We start from the raw sequence: 8,456 nt of genomic DNA, 5'->3' as shown, positions 1-8,456 counted from the left end.
CTCTCAACCGAGATATTAGGATTTTCATCATTTATGAGTATGCCCAACGTACATAAGTGTACGCCATGCGTACCCTTATGTGCGCGCAACGTACTCCTCCTGGTCCCATAATTACAAGTTAGCCCTTATGCTCTTCATGGCTTTACCCTTTCATCCCCAGGGACTACAATTGACAAAACTTAGGACATTACAACTCTCCCCCACTTAAATTCGATTTCGTCCTCAAAATCGTTCCTTACCATCCCTAGAACCCGACATCCTGAGGGGCACCTCCACAACCATAACATTCGACAACTTTTGAAGGGGACTAAACTCCAACATGATCTTTTCATTCCAAAGAAGCCGATTTCACAATCCCATGCGACACACAATCCTTTACCACCTAAAACCTACAATTTGGAAACCTGGATTCGGTCTGACCCCTCGGCCTACCACTCGAACTATCCATCGCTAACTCTTTTTACATAACTGCTAGCAGGCTATTCTGCCCTGAGAACCTAAACTCCCTACCCGAAATAGAACCATGGGTCATATTCTGCTGAATCCCTTCCCTTACAACTCACTGTTGGCCCGCACCGGGTATCTTGGCGTACTGCATAGAGCAGGACCACGTCAGTCCGATCAAGCACAACATGCCATCTAATAGACCATCAGAAAAAGATGTCTACTTAATACCGACGATAATTTACCATGCCAATCCTTTCCATCCACCACATCCATAGAAAACAGTCCCGCAAGCGATTACCACCAATAACATACCTACCACTACCGGCCCACCGGTACGACACTTATATGTACGCTATACCAACCTCCGGGTGGGAATACCAATGCCGAGTCCAAAATATCATAGGGTCCAGTAATCCTCAAGATGGAATACCCTAGATTGAAATACCAACATGTCGAATTGATTCAAATATCGAGTTAAAACTCTCGGGGTTTGTTGGCCTACCGCTCCTCTTGAGCCTCCGTGCCTACGGCATTCAGTCGGTCCACACCGGGTATCTTCGCCTACTGCATAGAACAGGACCGCCTCAACGCTACCCACATATAATGTGTCATCAAGGACGATCAAGAGAAAGATCTAACTCAAACGCACCCCTACACATGACAAAATCAACAAAATCTCTGTTCCCACGGCCTATGACTGGAATGTTTTCGATAACTTATCGACACTGCTGTTGTCACCTCATTTGTCCCAACACTCCACCCTAAAGGCCTAGTCAAAGTCCTTCCCAACACCAACAAGTGTCACAATACTGAAACCTCACTCCACAATATCCACTTGTAGAACAAGTTGCTACACCATATCATATATATATATATATATATATATATATATATATATATATATATATATATATATATATATACTCGGAACATGATCATATAACTATCTAAACCTACACAATGTCTTCAGTATATTCCATCAGCATGTTCAAAACTAGGGGACAGACATACCAATTGCTATAGCATAGCAGCATGCTCCATACCCACACAATCACCTACAATGCATACAAAGTCTTAAGTATCACGGGACCGCCTCACCAGGCCTTCAGTCTATCTGGAACACTCTCAGAACCTTCAGCATGTCTGGACCGCCTCTCCGGGCCTTCAGCCTGTCTAGACCATTCTCCGAGCCTTCGGCCTAACTGGTACGCCCCATCGGCCTTCAGTCTATCTGGACCGCTCTGAACTATTGAGCATCTCCCCGGACCACCCCTTCTGGTGATCCTTCCCATGCAGACTGTTCTCATGCACTTGGAGTTCAGAACTCCGGATCCATTATGTGGACTCTAACCCCAGCCTAATCCTAGGCCTCAAGTCGATCATCCATCCTTTCGGAAATCTGTTGTATGTTCCCTGATCCGCATGCCTACCACTTATGGTAAATAGCCCGCATACCTGTTGGATGCACTTTCGAACCCTGGCAGCTAACAGAACCCTCCATAATTGATGCTCCATCTGAGAATTTCCAACTCTCCCCTACTTAGGACACTAACTACTACCTACTGGAGGCGAAACCATAACATAACTCAACCGTTCCTACTAGGTTTCATCACCCTTAATTATGGAACGATTTAACCCCGGAGTGAGCAACTTCCGCAGAACGACCTACTTGACATGGATCAACCGAACTTCAAAGAAACCATATCCCATATGAACCCTTCTGCATCTCCGTTCCCAGTTGATCCTCTATCCTAACTCCCCATTCCCAAGACCCCTAAAGTCTAACCATCTACAACCCCTCAATACTAAACTCCCCTGACCATACTATATTCTAATGATATATGCAGAATAAGGAGGAAATATTTCACAATATAATCATAAACAACAAGATAAAAAATAGAGACATCCAGCAGTCGCATCTGGTGCTGTCCTGACCTCCTCTGCTGTAAGCTAGAAAGCACGACCTTGAGCCCTCGGAGGCTCTGCCCCACCCTGTCCCCCACCAGTATTCCTCAAAGTAGCTGGTGTTGGAGCCTGCACCGGTCTTGAGACAAGATGTGCATAGTTGGCCTTCCCGTGCCCAACCTGATGGAAGTGATATAAAACCTCACGTCTTGAACCGGGGCCAACTGGCGGCAATCCCTCACATAATTCCCCTCCTTCCTGCACTTGCGGCATGCACCGCCGGACTTACAAACTCCGGTATGACCCTTTCCACACTTCTCACAAGTGCGACCGCCCTGTCCTCCAACCCTAGAATCAGCGGTTTTGGACCGCTTCGGCGCCGACTGCGACTACACCGGGTCCTACCTCTGCTCTTGCAACTGTAACTCAATCTCAAGCTCACGCCGCCTGGCGGCCTCCTACAACTCTAGTAAGGTATCACATCTCTGCGTGGACACGAACTGCCTGATGTCCGTCTTGAGCATACTCAAATATTGGGTCATCTGAGCCTGCTCCGAAGCAAACTCGAGGCAAAACATTGCCCTCTCAATAAACATGCGAGTGATCTCCGTCACTGACTCTGAATCCTGACGTAGGTCCAAGAACTCCTGCGCTAGCCTCTCCCGCTCAACTCGCGGTACGTAACGGGTACGAAACATATCCTGAAACCGATCCCAAGTAACCGCAACATGCTGCTCATTCAATATGATCCAGTAATTAACCTCCACCAATCCTTTACTTCAGACCTCAGCAGGTTTAGAGCACACCTGACCTTCTGGTCAGCAGGACAAGAACATGTGAAGAAACATCCCTCCACGTCAGATAGCCACCTCATGGCTACGATCGGATCCTAGGTACCGTCAAATGTCGGGGGCTTCGTGTTATCGAAATCTCGATACTGAAAAACTCGGCCAATTCCCAACCCTGTCACTGATACTGCTGTTGTGGCTGCTGCGGCAGCCGCCTCAGTAAGGACTGCATAACGTTCATCAAAATACTCCACCATAGCGGTATTGATAGACCCAAACATCTCTGGCAACTGAGCCCAAAACATAGCAGCAACCTCATCATGCAGGATCTCTCGGATCCTATCATTCATCACGTCTGGCCTCATCTGGCCGATAGTCTCTGGTGCAGCCGGCGCCTCCTGTCCACCCTCTCCTGATCCTAACTCGGATCCATTCACGCACATTCGTGTAACCACCATGCTAAAAACATATCGAAAATATATTAGATACTCCTCATAACCACCCGGGAACCAACTCCTAACCAAAACCCTAGGGGTTGTGACTTCCTTGATACGCGTATGGGTCCTGTGCTTTCAGTAGTACGAGCCCATACTACCTTCCACACCTACCCATCTTTGTCACAAGTATCACCACAACACCCTAACCATAGACCTATGTACAACGAGCGCTCAATCCTCACTCCTAGAGGAATGCTAAATATCTCATAACCGGCCTCCCGACCTCTCACTACCCACCCATCCGTGAAACTTCCACCAACCCTACAGCACTAGTGTATGCTAGCCATACATAATGTTGGACCCCATAGACTTTTGAATATTCAATCCTACCTTAAGCTCCCAATCAGACAAGAGCAGAACATAAGCCCAAATCAAACATTCTCAGGCTATAAGATCTTAATTATGTATAACCATGATACATACACAAGAAACTAAAGTAATGATGTCAATTTCATATAAGGAAAACCCTAGGCTAGCAGGCATCATGTAATCAGGCAATTCTATCATGTAATTCCTGAAGATCCCTAGCCTAGTACTAGCATGCCGTTCTAACATATCACATAATCAAATAACTGCATGGTATTCTGGGGTCTACTTACTGGCTCCGGCTGATCGTACACTTCACATCCTCCTTTCTTATTTTGAAAACCATTAAGATCATTTTGAAAACATTTTCCTTAGTTTGAGACTGGATTCGCACGAGTGTTCCTCCAATTCACTCACACCAAGGCTCTTATACCAACTTGTAACATCCATAAAATTCGATCCATTTTAAAACTTTTTAAATCATATAAAACCATTCAGTTATTACAATTTGTTGTCAAAATAATTTAAACTTTAGAGTTCCCAGAAATCATAATCATCAATCGAGGAAGTGTACGGTCATGCCTTCTCCTTCCCACTGTCATCCGCTGAACCTGAAACAATAAACTGAAACTATAAGCCCGAAAGCATAGTGATTTATCCCCAAAATACCAACCTCAACCATACCATAACCATATCATATCAAGAAATACAGAACAAACATGCATCTCGAGTCTGCAGTGTGACTGGTCTGCCCGCACCGGGCCTTCAGTCCACCTGGTCCACTCCCTGAGTCTACAGTAAGACTAGACCACCCGTACCAGGCCTTCAGTCTGTCTGGTCCACTCTCCGAGCCTCAACACATCTAGACCGCCCTCTCGGGCTTTCAGCCAATCCGGACCGCTTGTTGGGCCTTCGACCTGACTATGTGCCCTTCCGAGTGTGTAGTCTATCATGTCCGCCCTGGGTATGTTGGCCTACAGCACAAACGAGGACCCGCCTCAACCTAACCCCAAACAAACAACCATATGCACATATAACAGATAATCACATAACATTCCATAGACAAACAAACCGATCTAACAGATCATATAGCATAGCAACATCCTAACCAGGATATCGGCCTAACCGATCACTAACAATATATCATCCTTACTACCAAGATGCAGATCTAATAGATCAATAAGGATATCAAACAAAAACCAGTATACAATCCGAGAAAGGGTCGGCCTTGGTGCCTTAGACCCTGTTGATATAGTGAGGATAACTCACCTCACAACGCCGATCTGAACGAAGAAATGAATTCCCGAACCGCTATCTCACTGTAAATCCCAAACTATCACATAACAAATACCAAGTCATTACACAACATAACAATCTTGGCAAAAGGGTCCACTCAATCCGTCATGTTCATTCACATTTATTGGGCCAAGGCCCAATTCCAAGTCTATAACTTTCATAGTCTTTATGCAAGGCCCATTATTGGGCCAATTTACTAAATTGGGCCCAACTTCCTTATTGGGCTTAACCCCATGATCTACTCAGAAACCCCATCAAGGCCCAAACCATACAAGCCCAAAAAGTAGCCCAAACCACCAAAAGTCCACAGAAGACGTACGTTGGGCGTACCCCAAGGCTACGCGGGGCGTACGTGAGTCTCGCATTGATTGGAAAACGGACCATTAACTTAGTACGCTGAGCGTATAGAACCTTACACTGGGCGTATGCAAGGTTTCACCAAAACCTTAATAAGTGCATAATTGCTTAAGCACTTAAGCTCAAACTCCAGATCCAGCGACCAAATGTGCCTAGGACTCATAAAGTCTCGAACTTTATCACTTTGGACGTCCATAAAGCTCTTAATCCAAGGTATTAATCCATTAAGACCCTTCTATATCATGCATGGTACATCTTAAGCCATTGGGACCTCATTTTTATCACTTGAGACCTCTTCAAGGTCCATAAAGGACAACTTATCTCGTCCAAAATGCATCATGCACCATATTGGGGTTTTTGGCACAAGAAATGGTTCCATAATGCTAGAAAGGCTAGATCTATGACCTACAAGCACAAAGTTTGAAGCTTTTTACCTTCTAGAGCTTCTAAAGCACAACACAACCTCAGACCTACAAGCCAATCTCCTTCTTCAACTATTTGTTGCAATGGTTTCACCTTCAAGAGCTCAAAATACCCACCAACTCACTCTCACACACAAGAACTAGGGTTTGGGAACGTTTCTAGAAGATGGAGGTTGAGAAGGATGAGAGAAAATGAGCCATAAGGATGTTTATATAGCCCCCAACCCAAGATATTAGGGTTTTCATCCTTTACGAGTATGCCCTGTGTACCCTTATGTACGCGCAACGTACTCCTCCTGGTCCCATAGTTAGAAGTTATCCCTTAGGCTCTTCATGGCTTTACCCTTCCATCCCCATGGACTACAATTGACAGAACTTGGGGTATTACATATTACATCGCTAATTTTGTCATGAATCTCTCCTTAATCAATCACAAAGATGTTCATCAATAAAAAAATATAGAAAATATTGATTTTCGTTGATTCCTAGTAAACTCGTTGCAGATTAGTGAGGGGTTATTTTTGTCGATGAATCTGTCGTTGACACCTAGTTCTCTTGTAGAAAAAGGTATGATTAAAATATGTAATTAATTAGAATAACCAAAAGACATATTTTCCTTTTTTAATTATTTTTATTAATGGAATTTGAAATTCAAAATGGTTAGACAAAATTCATTATCACACAGACACAGACACACACACACACACACACACACACACACATATATATATATATATATATATATATATATATATATATATATATATATATATATATATATATATAGGTTCATATGTGGATGGACATCTATTGTCCTGATGTGTGTAGACAATGTTATTCTGTGAGAATGTCTAAGAGAATAAGTTGTCTAGTAATGTGAATACATTCAACCTCACATAAATATTATCATTATCTCATATTCTCACTAATTAAATCGTCTATAATGATATTTGTTATGATTCTCGTTCTGTTAGAAAATGTGTTCCTTATAATCGTATCCTATAAGAAGGAGAACAAATGAATAACGATGCATGTTAATAAAAGAAAATGGAAATTAATAAGAATACATGATAATGCCAGTAGTTATATGAGGTTAAACATATTCGTATTACCAAACAACATATCTTCTTAGTCATTATCACAAATATATATATATATATATATATATATATATATATATATATATATATATATATATATATATATATATATATGCATACACACACAGACGGTTATATCCCATGGCAACCACGATTGTTTTTTTATACTTAATATTTTATAGTAAATGCTCATAATTGTTAATAAATTATTTTAAATAAGATATTACTTAAGAGATTTATGTTTTTTAACTTATATAAAACTATAATAATAGATTCAAATAAATATGTGAAGTTATGTTTCAAGATATACGAGACGATTTTTATTTATGAATTGATATAAAAGAAATGATATTGTATAATGAAATGTTAAATTAATTATAAAAATAAAACAACCACGATAAGTGATCATATATTAAAATTGATATATGACAAATAAGAAAATTAAGTCATTGAAAGAAACATGTTTGAAAAAATATAACAAATTACAAATGAAAATTAACAATAAATAATAAAAAATGTTATAGAAAATAATATTATAAAAACTATTTACAAATTTCTAAAACCTTTTTAATACACAACATTAGAAATGTATTTGTATTATAAAATGGTAGACTTTGTTGTATATATAAATTAAAGTTGAGGGAAATTATATGTACAAATGGGAAATTCATAATAGGGATCAGTATATCCAATTATATATGTACACTAGGTGTGAGACCCATGTATAACATGGGTCTATTTAAAAGAAATTAATATAAAATTCAAAATATTTGAGAAATTTGAATTTATAAGAAAAGTAAGAATTGAATTATAAAAATTAAAGTGTTTTTTTTGTTTTTTAAATTTAAACAAATAATTTAGATAAATAAATAAAGGAAATTAATGAAACTTTAATTTAGTAATTTTGAAATTAGAAGGAAAGTTAATTAATGAAATTTATATGCATTTATTATTAGATTTAAATAATATTTGACATTTAATAAAATAGCAAAACCATAAAATGACAAGTGGAATAAAAATTAATTTAAAATTACCATAAAATTACATGTGGCAAATTGAATGAAAATATGACAAGTGGCAAAAAAACCTTCATTTATTATAGTAGATTTAAACAAATAATTTAGATAAATAAATAAAGGAAATTAATGAAACTTTAATTTAGTAATTTTGAAATTAGAAGGAAAGTCAATTAATGAAATTTATATGCATTTATTATTAGATTTAAATAATATTTGACATTTAATAAAATAGAAAAACCATAAAATGACAAGTGGAATAAAAATTAATTTAAAATTACCATAAAATTACATGTGGCAAATTGAATGAAAATATGACAAG

Source organism: Lactuca sativa, chromosome 5 (assembly GCF_002870075.4).
Source record: "Lactuca sativa cultivar Salinas chromosome 5, Lsat_Salinas_v11, whole genome shotgun sequence".
Classification (NCBI taxonomy): Eukaryota; Viridiplantae; Streptophyta; class Magnoliopsida; order Asterales; family Asteraceae; genus Lactuca; species Lactuca sativa.
Note: the sequence above shows the minus strand (reverse complement) of the source record.